We start from the raw sequence: 12258 nt of genomic DNA on the forward strand, positions 1-12258 counted from the left end.
CTCCAGCAGCTCCTCACTGCCTCCTGTCTGGGGTCTCAGAGAAGCCAGCCCAAATCCCTCCCGGGTCAGAAAAATCCCAGGTGATTACATCCAGAGGGGATGGAGTCCCGACCTCTCCACGCCACTCAGGACGCTGAGGCTCCGAAGAGAAAGTGCCTGCAAACGCTGCCCTTGGCCTGAGGAGCTTAATGCAGCCCGGGCCTCACCCCTAAAGGGCTATGAAGTCACCTGTTTTGCTTCATTATGAAGATTAAGTTAAACCAGGTATGTCTGTGGGAGTGAAAAAAAAAGCACCCAATACCTTGAATCCCTTGCAGGTGCGGTGCGTGGAGGCGCAAAGGTTCTCCTGGCTCTTCCCAGACACCCCCACACAAACTGGACTCAAATCCAGGAGGAAGCACAGAGGCGGCCTAACCTGGGCCCTTCTCCATCCAGGGAGCTGAGGGCCCGGAGAGGGAGGGCAACGCGCCCTCCACATCGTCCCCCGCAGCAGCTCCCTCCTTCCCCAGGGCCCAGCCCTGACACCTCCTGTCCCTATGGGAGCCACGCGGGGCCTTCTTTCACAGCCAAGGGGCGTCGGCGAGCTTCCCGGGCTGACTCTGCTTCCTGTGCTTTCCCCACCGCCCCCCGCCAGAAACTGGGGCCCAGATGGCAGCATCCCCGCCCCACCGCGCCCCAACGCTGCGGAGCACAGCTCTTCCCTAACCCGCCTGGGGAGATGAAGCTGGTGGACTCTGCCTGTCGCTGTCAGGGGTCACCTCCTGCCGGCCTCCTCATCCCGCCAGGGCCTGTGGCTCGTTGCCCAGGCACAGAGGCCGCCTTCAGCAGCAGGGATGGGGGCATTCAGAGAAGGACTGAGGCTGGCTAATCCCGGCCTGATAGAGGCCTCCTCACCCGCTGGCACCAGCCCTACCCTGAAGATGTGGTCACAGCACCGACCCGATGCGGGTGGGTGGGGTACAGCCTGAAGGAGGAGATAGAGCAAACCTGTGGCCTCAGCTGGGACACAGAACTGTCTGAAGAGCCCCTCGAATTCACATCTGGTGCTCGGGAGCTTCCTCTGGAGGGCACAGGGCTGCCCGTGCAGGATTATCCGCCCTGTTTTAAGGGAACAGGAGACTGAGGCCAAGTGAGGGGTCCTGAGCCGCCCGAGGTCAGAGAGGTGGTGAGGGGAGAGATGCAACGGGGGACGCCTGTGCTCAGATGTGGTGGGGAAGCCTTATGAGAGCCCCTTGAGGGTCTGTTCAGTCACCCCAAGAATGTCCGGAACCTGAGTATCATCTAGCAGCCACCTGGAGAAGGAACCAAGAACGCGGGGACAGTCGGAAACGGGGGCCCACCCAGGGGAGAAAGGAGCCAGCACCCCTGTTCCGGCTGATTGCTTTCTGGGCTCCTGAGCCCGGTGGTGTCCCATCCTCCGGGAAAGTCTAAAGCAAGAGGTGCCACCACCCTCCCTGTCCTGCAGGCTGAGGAGCAGTGGCACTATTCAGCAAGATGAGAAACACCGGCAGGAGGTAAGAACTGAGATCTCCTTCCTGTTAGCATCTGAGGGGACGAGGCATGTGCATCCCAGGAGAAAACAAAATCTAGAAAGCGGCTGAGCCAGGAGATCCCTGGTGGACTTAGCAAGGGGCAGGGGTTACCCACAGTCCTCCCTAGCACCTCGTCCCCATGCTCTGCCCTCACACCTGGGACTCTCTTCCATGCTGGGGAAACCTTCAGAGGAATTGATTCTCACTGAGGTTGTGCAGACCTCAGTGCACAGCCCCCAGCTACACCCCCTTCCATCTTGGCAGAGCTCATTCTGGAGCAGCTGAGGGTCCAGCTCCATGTTTTCCCAGGACAGTCAGAAATCAGAACCAGCCAGCCCACCCCCTGTAGGTCCACTCTTTGAATACCAGATGGCTGGGGCAGGAGGAGAAGTCTCCTTAAAGCAAAAAGGAATCAAAGTTGGAGAGGCAGTTTACAGGGAGCCAGAGGCCCACCCAGCTGTGGCAGCCACTGCTTGTTAGTCCTGATATTTGTTCCCCGCTCTTCCATAGGATATTAAGCAGAGCACATAGATATTCAAGACTACATTTCCCAGCATCTCTTGCAGCAGATATGGCCACATGTCTAGGATCTAGTCAACAGGTAAATGCAACATTAGGGACTTTTCTAACAGGAAGTGGTCATACCCTTTCCTTCCTTCCTGGTGGCTGGAATGCAGGTGTAATGGCTGGAACTGAAATGGCCATTTTTGACCATGAAGTAATCTTGGGAATTAAGCTATGTTTAGAAAAGAAACAAGACAGAAGCATACCGTGTGTCTCTGACCCCATGGAGCTGCCACACTGGCCTAGCCCACCTACATTTTGAAAGTTTTATGGAAAAAAAATAGCTTTGTATTTTGTTTAAGTTGTTTGCTATTTGGGACAAACTTAATATGAAATAACACACCATTTTTTCGTTGTTTGAAGTAAACTTTTGTTTGATTTTTTTAATAATTAATTTTTATTTGCATTTCAATAGTTTGGGGGGTAAAGGTGGGTTTTTATTACATGGGTAGGTTCTTTAGTGGTGATTTCTGAGGTTCTGGTGGACCCATCACCCAAGCAGTGTACACTGCACCCAATATATAGTCTTTTATCTGTCATCCCCTCTCCACCTTCCCCTGCCCCAGCCCTGAAGTCAATGTTATCATTCTTATACCTTTGCATCCTCACAGCTTAGCTCCCGCTTATAAGTGAGAACATATGATGTTTGGTTTTCCATTTTCTGAATTACTTCACTTAGAATAATGGTCTTCAACTCCATCCAGGTTGCAGTGAATGCCATTATTTCATTCCTTTTTATGGCTGTGTAGTATTCCATGGTGTATACATACCTTATCCACTTGTTGACTGATAGGCACTCAGGTTGGTTCCGTATCTTTACAATTGTGAACTGTGCTGCTCCAAATGTGTGTGCATGTGTCTTTTTCATATAATGACTTCTTCTCCGCTGGATAGACACCCAGTAGTGGGATTGCTGGATTTCATGAGAGTTCTACTTTTAGTTCTTTAAGTAATCGCCATCTGTTTTCCCTAGTGGTTGTACTAGTTTACTTTCCCACCAGCAGTGTAAAAGTGTTTGCTTTTCACCACATCCATGCCAACATCTATTGTTTTTTGATTTTTAATTATGGCCATTCTTGCAGGAGTGAGGTGGTATCTCCAAGTGGTTTAAATTTGCATTTCCCTGATGATGACTAGTGATATTCAGCATTTTTTCATATGATGGTGGCTGTGTGTCTATCTTCTTTTGAGAATTGTCTGTTCAGTCATTTGCCCCCTTTCGGATGGGACTGTTGTTTGTTTCTTGCTGATTTGAGTTCCTTGTAGATTCTGGATATTAGACGTCTGTCAGATGCATAGTTTGCAAGTATTTTCTCCTACTCTGGGGTTGTCTGTTTACTCTGCTGATTATTTATTTTGCTGTGCAGAAGCTTTTTAGTTTAATTCAATTCCATTTATTTATTTTTGTTTTTGTTGCATTTGCTTTTGGGTTATTAGTCATGAATTATTCGCCTAAGCCAATGTCTAGAAGAGTTTATCCAAGGTTATTAGAGGTTTTTAGAATTTTTATGGTTTCAGGCCTTAGATTTAAGTCTTTAATCCATCTTGAATTGATTTTTATATAAAGTGAGAGATGAGGATCCAGTTTCATTTTTCTACATGTGGCTTGCCAGTGTTCAAAGATCAGAGCAGAACACACATTTTTAAAGGAACAAATCCAACCTGCTCCAAGAAACACGCCCAGAGCCCTCCAGGCCGACTCCCTCTTTGCTGCGCCTCCACGGCTCTCACAGCGGTGGTCATTAGGTGCAGCGAAGGACAGTTGGAGTGCTTCTGCTCGCAGACTTCTCTCACATGCAGTATTTTATTCATTTTCAGAACAATCCAAAGTAGGTATTATTGTCAGCGTATAATAAAGTTAGGGGCTGGGCATGGCGGCTCTCACCCATAACCCCAGCACTTTGGGTGGTCAAGGGTATAATAAAGTTAGGGGCTGGGCATGGCGGCTCTCGTCCATAACCCCAGCACTTTGGGTGGTCAAGGGTATAATAAAGTTAGGGGCTGGGCATGGTGGCTCTCACCCATAACCCCAGCACTTTGGGAGGTCAAGGCAAGAGGATGACTTAAGCCAGGAGTCTGAGACCAGCCTGGGCAACACAGTGAGACTTCATCTCTACAAAAAAATAAACAAAATTATCCAGGTGTGGTGGCATGCATCTGTAGTCCCAGCTACACAGAAGGCTGAGATGGGAGGATAGCTTGAGCCCAGGAGGTTGGGGCTGCAGTGAACCAATTGTGCCACTGCCTGGGAGACAGAGCGAGACCCTGTCACCCCAAATTAAAATCTAATAAAAAGCTAAGTACACATTGCCAACTAGCGACATGGTAGCGAGAATGGTAACTGGTTTTCTGGTCTGGAACACTCTTCACCTTGGATCTAAATGATGAATGCCTGGGTCCATCTCTCTTTCTGCCCTGTGAGCTGGGCCAGTGCATCTTAGACTCAATGGGGGCTGATTCAGCTCTGATTCCCCAGGGCTGAGGGCCTCCACCCACTGCAGGTGCTACGTAAATTTGTGCTGAATTGATTTGCTGTAACTGCAGCAAGGATTGATTTCTTCTAAGCTGCATTTCTTCGTTTGATATTCTCTTAAAAAGAGAGAAAACTGCAAGGAAAGAAAAGAGTTGTCCTTTCAGGTGAACCCTTGGCCTGCAGAGGGCCAGGTGGCCAAGGCTTGGCGGTATAGGAGGGAGTGCTCTGGAGGCCTCAGAGACTGCAACAAACTGCTGAGAACCCAGAGCTGCGGCTGCAGGAGCTAAGTGTGGGAGGGACTCTGCAGCCAGGAGGAGGCTCAGAGGTCCAGAGGATTCCACTAGCCCCAGTCAGTGGTCGGGGAGACATGAAGAGCTTCAAGGGGGCCAAGAGAAGAGCTGGTTTCATAGCCAGGCTGTTTTGCAAATGTCGCCTCACTGAATCTCACAGCATTTCCCTGGGGTTGGATGGCAGGCAACGCCATTTTTTGATGGGGGATGGGGGATGGGGAACCGAAGAAGGAGAATTGCAGGGAATTCTTGCCTCCCAGCTATGAGGAAAAGCCACTGCCCCAGATGTGCAATGCCCCTGTGGGAAGACAGTGACCTGCCGAGTCTAACTCGGGGGAATTAGCCGTCCTCACCCCCACATTCACCCAGCGGCTCTGCACCGGCTTCATAGGCCACCAAATTCACACCACACAACAATTCTTCAAGGACCGAGGCAGGCGTTGCCCCTTTGGATGGAAGAGGAGCCTGAAACCCAGAGGGGAAGTGACTTGCCCCAGGTCACGCAGTGCCAAAGCTAAAGCCTGATGTCCCTCCTCCCACTGCCTCCAGCTCCTGGGGAGACAGTTAATCACGTGCTTGCCAGTCTGCAAACCCCTCGTGCTGCCTGCCACTGTGCCCAGAACGGGAGCCACAGTGGGGAGGAGAGGGTGGTGACAAACTGAGCCGAGCCAGCTATCGGAGAATCCATGCCCCAGGAGTAACTCCAGGGCCACGGACTGCTAGAGCCAGAAGGACCTCGGGAAAGTGAGGACACTGAGGCCCCCGAGGGGAGGGGACTTGCCGAAGGCCATATAGACAATGCCCTTTCTCATTGTTATGACTAAGAAGTGGCCTAACAGTGAGAAGGGGTGTTGTCTGCCCTCACCCATTTCCACGCACAAGTGGGACCTGGAGATCTGACCCCTCTTACACTCTTCCTGGTGACAGGGCTCCCTTAGGAGCCTGGCTTCTCTGGAGAGACAGTGCTGTTCTCGGCTACCGAAGTGCCCTCCCCTGCCCCTGGGAGCCCTTACTGTCTTTTCAAGACCCTATTCAGATACTACTTCTCCAAGGATGACAACCCTCCCCCTGCATCCCCACCCCGTCCCGTCCAACACCTGCGTCACCCGGCCTGCACCTCTCACGGCCCCTCCCTGGAGTCACGTGTGATTGTTGACTCGTGACTTGGCCGCTTCCCAGGGCGTAATCTCCAGGCACAGCCCATGCCCAGGCCCCCCAGGTTCTTGGGGTCGGAGAGCAAGAAGTCAAAGGGGTTCCTGATGGAATGAGGTTAGCTGTGGCTGTGAGAAGCTGGCTAGAGGACTCTGTAGGTGCCAACTGCCTATGGTCACGTGCTCTGGGCCTTGCGTGGCAGCTCCTGAGAGGGCAGCCTGTGGACAGCAGGTCTTGAAGGCTGGAGGAGTGGGTGGCTTCCGGCCAGGCCTTGGCCTAACGGTTTTCCTGAGCGTAGGGGAGAGGTCCCCAAAACAGCTCCTGGGCCAGCCTTCCAGTGACTGGAGCCACGGCCCTTTAAGAAACCTGTTAATGGGGAATGCTTCAGGGGCCCCAAGAAAGGCCCTCCCACCCCACTCTCTGGAGGAGAGGTGCCAAGCCAGGTCCCGTCATCCCCAAAAGGGCCTGAGAGGCTCCGGCTGGGGCGGCTGCCCTGGCATCTGCCGCAGGGGGCATGGGCTCAGTCCCAGCAGCCACCACTCCATTCTGGTCACATTCTGGTCACTGAGCCATGTGACATCCTCCCCAAACCCCACGGTCCCCTGGGTTCCCACCTGCCTACTGTTCTTGACAGATGCATGTGTGTGTTCTTTATTTATTTATTTACTTATTTTTGAGGCAGAGTCTCGCTCTGTCTCTCACGCTGGAGTGAAATGGCACAATCTCAGTTCACTGCAACTCTGCCTTTCAGGTTCAAGTGATACTTCTGCTTCAGCCTCCCAGGTAGCTGGGATTACAGGCGCCCACCACTATGCCCAGCTAATTTTCGTATTTTTAGTAGAGACAAGGTTTCACCATGTGGGCCAGGCTGGACTCAAACTCCTGGCCTCAAGTGATCTGCCTCCCTCGGTCTCCTAAAGTGCTGGGATTAAAGGCGTGAGTCACCGTGCCCAGCCTGTGTGTTCTTTAAAGAGCAGAATAAAGCCTAGCGTGAGTAATCCTCAAACTAACAAGAATCACTAAGTCAAGACGAGCATTTTCCCCTTTTGTGCCTTAAACAAGTCACTCTCTAGATGAGGGGCAGCCAGCTGGCAACTCAGCTAAGGGGACATGCAGGCGGAGAGCAAACACCGTGGTCAGGACTGGCTCGGGCCCTGGCCTCTTCTCGGCCCACCCTCTCAGTTGTTCTCTGCCCTCCCAATCACGTCTCAGTGTCAGTTTTGAGGGATGTGGAAATGCGTGAAACACGCCTCCATGCATACAAAAGAGAATGTTTACGACTTTTTTACTGATTTCAGCCCCTGACTTTCTCAAAGACAGCCCTCAGGACCCCAGCAGCTAGGGGACTGGATTCCTTCGATTGCCCTTCATCTTATTTCCGTGGGATTCTTGAAGCAGCCTCCTCACTCCACTGTCTCCCTGCCCCCGCCCTGCTCCCCTCGGGAGCCCTGGAAGGCCACGCCCCTGCCCAGAGGGACCATCCGAAGCTCCAGTGAGATCTCCTCTCCCCTCACCATGGCTCCCCATCTCCCTGGGCAGTGATGCTCGGCACCCCCACGACACAACAACACCACCCGGAAGCTTTAAAAAGACCCCCATGCTCAAGCTGCACCCAGACCCACAAATCAGAATGCTGCGGGGGCCAGGGGGTGTGCAGAGAGGCAGGCACGACACACATACTCAAGCTGCACCCAGACCCCAAAATCAGAATGCTGCAGGGGCCGGGGGTTGTGCAGAGAGGCAGGCACGAACCACTTTTTAAAACTACCAGGTAATTCAAATATGCAGCTGAGGTTTAGAGCCACCGGTTTAAAGAGTAGTGGTGGGAGAAGGAAAGCTCCTCCTCAGAGTGGAATGCTGGTGAGGAAGTCCGGGGGGAGCCAGGATTGGTAAATCGTCACCTGGAGATCACTAATACTGATGCAGGCAGCTCAGTAGATGTGAAAACCACGGAGTGAGAGGTTCCTGGGGAACAGGATCTTCATACAGTCTCAGAGGAAAACCCCACAGATTGATGACAATTTACGAAGGGGAAAGGGCACCTGTACATCAGGGAACCAAGTTCTTAAACCCAGCATCACCAGTCGTGGGGCTACTCCACGCTCCTTCCGCCTGAGGCAAAGGCGGAGATGCCCCCATCCAGGTAGAACTGTCTGTAACGTTCATTCTGAATCAAGGTTCTTCCTCAATCTGAAGAGTGCAGACTGTGGGCCATTCAAAAAAGAGCGCCCCAGGAGGTGGCGTTTGAGGGAGAGGCTTGTTCACGGAGCTATACGTCCTGGGGACTTGGAGGCACCTTGGGGAGGGTCCTGGGCCTCACAGGGTGTGGGTCAGGAGACACAGGCCAGTTTATTTAAATCTCAGAAGACAGCGCTCTGCTGACCTCAGGGTTACAACTGTTGTTGTTATTATTGTTGTTGTTCCAGAGATGCCTTGTGTGTCTGAAAACGGGCCCACCTAGGGTGAGTGAGTGTTAAGGTTGTCCGCTTACAGGTCTGGGCTGGCCTGTCCATCTCTTTGAAATGAGCAGAGCCTCAGGACAGGCATGGACTCTGGACTGGGCTGCCAGACTGGCCCCTCGCCCGTCTCTGTTCCTGCCCCCACAGCCTGGCCAGCCAAGTCCAGGGGCACCACAGAGCTGCCAATCACGTCCTCCAACCCGCTCACTGTCCCTGCTGGCTCAGCCAAGGAAGAGGAAATGGGACCTAAACGCTTCCCAAAATCACCCGTATTCCGATCCCCATCTCTCTTCCCCCCAGATTCTGGTGCCCCTGATTTAGCAGAAGAAACCATGCTGACTTCCCATGCAAGTTCGCCAGCATTGGGCCCCCAGGCTTTGTGCCTTAGCTCTCTTTCCCGTGTGCACCACTTCCTCTGCGTGGAAACACCATAAAAATGCAATCGATATTTTTCTTACATGGGCAAGGAAATCCAGGGACTCCACAGAATGTCCGAGGACAGATGTGCAGAGACGGGAATGATGATCTAACAGAGTCCTGTGGAGAGCTGCGTAAGTGGCTGTCTCCCCGACCCAGGGAGCCTGCCCTCCCCCTCTGCTTGCGTCAGGGAGAGACTGGGTCCCTCAGGGACTGAGGACCCAGCCTCAGGGTGGCCAAGTGGAGGAGCGCTGTGGGTGGGGAGGAATTGCCCAGGCTCAGAGGCAATAGGAACGGCTGCAGGTCATTCCTGGAAAAGGAGAATGAATCCAAGCCAAGCCAAGCCAAGCCAAGGCCTCCCCGCCTCCTGGGAGAGGCACAGTGGGTGGAAAGAATGGAGACTTTGCAATCAGAAAGCTCTGGACCACCCCTCAGCTCTCCCAGGTGCTAGGGATGTGGCTCTGAGTCAGCCATTTAATTTCTCGAAGCCTTGTGTCCCTCATCTACTGAATGGGCACAATGTCCCCTCCTTTCGTGTTTAAATAACATGATGTGTATCTGGCACATAGGATTGAGCAGGCTCACAATGGCTGTTCCATCCTGTTTCACTTTATTTCAAGGCCAGTGACTGGGAAATTAACAGAAATGCCTACCACTCCTCCTGGAATGTGGCAAGTTATATTGAGTGGACCCTCCCTCCATGTAGAAGGCTCTTGGCTTTCCTTGAAGATCCATTCCAGATACTCCATCTTTTTTTTTTTTTTTTTTTTTGAGATGGAATCTTGCTCTGTCACCAGGCTGGAGTGCAGTGGCACAATCTGGGCTCACTGTAACTTCTGCCTCCTGGGTTCAAGCGATTCTCCTGCCTCAGCCTCCCGAGTAGCCAGGACTACAGGCGCCCACCACCGCACCAGGCTAATTTTTGTATTTTTGGTAGAGATGGGGTTTCGTCTTATTGGCCAGGATGGTCTTGATCTCGACCTTGTGATCCGCCTGTCTGGGCCTCCCAAAGTGCTGAGATTACAGGCGTGAGCCACCGTGCCTGGCTGCTCCCTCCATCTTCACAAGGTCCATCCTTCCCTCCAAGGCACTCCTCACATGTAGGATGCTTCTCTCTTACAGTCCATAAAACCAGAAAAGATGAGAGAATTGAAAGGGACCTCGATTCTGAGATGCTCCAGAACAGCAATTCTCTCAAAGGTTTCTGTGGATAAATACATTTGGGATGTGCTAGGTTAAAAATAAACATGACCCTCTCCTGTAGAACTGATCAGAGCCTTTAACGCACTGAGGAGCATTGAGAATCCCCAAGAAGGGGAGCCAGTGTGAATGGAGGGTTTCTCAAGCATTTGCCCAGGAAACTTTTTGACCACAGAGTAAGTATCCTTTAACATGGGGATACTGGTCTGAGCTCATAATTACTTTACAGATGGGAAACTGAGGCCCAGAGTGGTGAATTCATATCCTCAGAGTCATAGAGGGAGTTAGAGGCAGAGCTGGGGCTGGAACCCAACCCTCCTCCCTTTCAAGGGTCCTAGAAAATGGTGCCAGATGTTTTCCAACAGCTGCTTGGACAAGAAGCGGCAGATACCAACGAGCCCATGGTGCCCATGCCTTGCTGTTCCTGGGGAATTAGGTCGCACACACCACCCCACCGCCGTTCTCACCTCTCCCATTCCTGATAGTGCCGGTCCCTCTGCGTCCTGTTGCACTGCTCTCTGCCTCCGTTTCTTACCGGCACCTTCTGTATGGCCAGAGCTGTATGCCCAGCTCCTCCCTCAACCTAGTTGCTGGCAGAGCTTCATGAACATGAGGAAACACCAGTCAGTGGAGAAAGAGCCCCATCAGCCTGCAGCACTGGGGCTAGGGGTGAAAACAGAAGTGGGCAGGGGACAGTTTGGCACCAAAGCCACCTGCAGACACGAAGAGAATAAAGGTGTCTCTTTCCTCTGCAGGGAATGCTTTACTTATTCCAGCAACATTTAGGTGCCCCACTTCTCAAAGCATGCTGTCCATTTCCTGTACTTAGGCAAGAGTGAGCAGACTGATACTGCGTTTCAGCTAAGAATAGGCCTTTGGCTGACCACGTAAAGTCAGGCCATCCTCATGCTGCTCTGCTGTTTCCCGCACTGGGAACATGGTCTTTAGGGTCCAGTGACTGTCAGAAAGGAAAGCAGCCTCCGGCCAATCAATCTGTCACCCATCCATCCAGTCATCCGATCAACCAACCAGACACCAACCAGCTTCCCATCCACTCATCTGTACAGTCAAGAGAAACATGCAAAGGATTGCGTAAGCAGTGATATGCTGATTAACTACTCGCTCTCCGGAACAAAAGGCCCTGGCTTGTGCCATTTGCCTATTTCCGTGGTGTTACTATTCCCACAATTTTAAGTTACCAACATGATGTTACCAACGTGGGACAGGGAAAAGATGGATAGTAGCACAGTCTTATATAGTATTTCTACCATATACGTACAGATAACCTCAAGGGCATAGATAATAGTAAAATGTAGGATGATAATTAAGAATTGATATATTTTGAATATTGACTACCTTTGTTTTTAGGATCTAGTTAATTGATGGCTTATCTAATTTAATTATTTCATATTTATTTATTTACTTATTGATTTATTTTTGAGATGGAGTCTCTCTCTGTTGCCCAGGCTGGAGTGCAGTGGCGCGATCTCAGCTCACTGCAACCTCTGCCTCCCGGGTTCAAGCGATTCTCCTGCCTCAGCCTCCCGAGTAGCTGGGACTGCAGGTGCCTGCCATCATGTCCAGCTAATTTTTGTATTTTTAGTAGAGGTGGGGTTTCACCATATTGGCCAGGCTGGCCTCGAACTCCTGACCTTGTGATCCGCCCGCCTTGACCTCCCCAAGTGCTGGGATTACAGGCGTGAGCCACTGCAACCGGCCAATTTAATTTTTAATAATGGTTGTTTTGAACAACTAGATCACAGAATTCTTGAAAAATTAATAATCAGCTTTCCCAGTATGAAGTGGCTCCAGATCCAGGTATATTTGGAACACAAACGAAAAAGTCGTTCTGTACTGGAAGCAGGGGTTGCAAGGGGATCACAGTGAAATAATGACAGTCAACTCCCATAAATCTATCCTAGGGAAGGAGACCAGCCTGACTTAGCTATGTCTGAAGCACACAGTTTAAAATAATCTTTAATTCTTTTTTAAACACTTTTATTTGAGGTTCCGGGGAACATGTGCAGGTTTGTTATATAGAGTCATGTCACGGGGGTTTGCTGTACAGATTAGTTCATCACCCAGGTACTAAGCCTAGTATCGAACAGTTATCTTTTCTGCTCTTCTCCCTCCTCCCACTCTCCACCCTCAAGTAGACCCCAGTGTCTGTC

At 51.5% G+C, this 12258-nt stretch overlaps 1 long non-coding RNA gene across 1 annotated transcript in view; it reads left to right on the forward strand.

Annotated features, from left to right (window-relative positions):
• Positions 1-854: 854 nt before the first annotated feature.
• LOC117084425 overlaps positions 855-12258 on the forward strand; it is a 34361-nt gene continuing 22957 nt past the window's right edge. The window contains exon 1 of the long non-coding RNA XR_004437448.1: positions 855-1514. This is a non-coding gene — a long non-coding RNA (uncharacterized LOC117084425). The remainder of the gene's footprint in view (positions 1515-12258) is intronic.

This window comes from Trachypithecus francoisi, unplaced genomic scaffold (genome assembly GCF_009764315.1).
Source record: "Trachypithecus francoisi isolate TF-2019V2 unplaced genomic scaffold, Tfra_2.0 Lachesis_group0, whole genome shotgun sequence".
In the NCBI taxonomy this organism is placed as follows: domain Eukaryota; kingdom Metazoa; phylum Chordata; class Mammalia; order Primates; family Cercopithecidae; genus Trachypithecus; species Trachypithecus francoisi.